Genomic DNA, 486 nt, shown 5'->3' with positions numbered 1-486 from the left:
CCCGGTCCATGGGCAGCGCCCGCCGGTCTGTCCATGGGGGTCCTGACCCCATCGCAGTTCCCCGGGAGGGCCGCTCAGCGTGGGGCCCACGCCGGGGTGTTTCAATATGCCAAGTATTCTGATGCAAACACATCTCCCTTCTTAAAACTGAGATGCAATCGACATAGAACATTGTGTAAGTTTAAAGCGCACCGAGTGTTAATTTGATGCACTTCTATGGCAATAGAGTTGCCATTGCAGGGGCACGAACCCCTCCCCCACCTCTGGCCCCGCCCTTTCTCCCAGCGCCCAGCAGGGGGGGGGGGACCCCCATGAGGCCCCACCCTCAGGCCCAGCTCCCTCAGTCTCTCTCCTGACCCATCCCTACAGCGGTTCTCAACCTGTGGGTCGCGACCCCTTTGGCGGCCGAACGACCCTTTCACAGGGGCCGCCTAAGACCATCCTGCATATCAGATATTTACATGACGATTCATCACAGTAGCAACA

The sequence above is a fragment of the Myotis brandtii genome, unplaced genomic scaffold (genome assembly GCF_000412655.1).
Source record: "Myotis brandtii unplaced genomic scaffold, ASM41265v1 scaffold1444, whole genome shotgun sequence".
Lineage (NCBI taxonomy): Eukaryota > Metazoa > Chordata > Mammalia > Chiroptera > Vespertilionidae > Myotis > Myotis brandtii.
The sequence above is the reverse complement of the archived record's forward strand: the minus strand, read 5'-3'. Positions refer to the sequence as shown.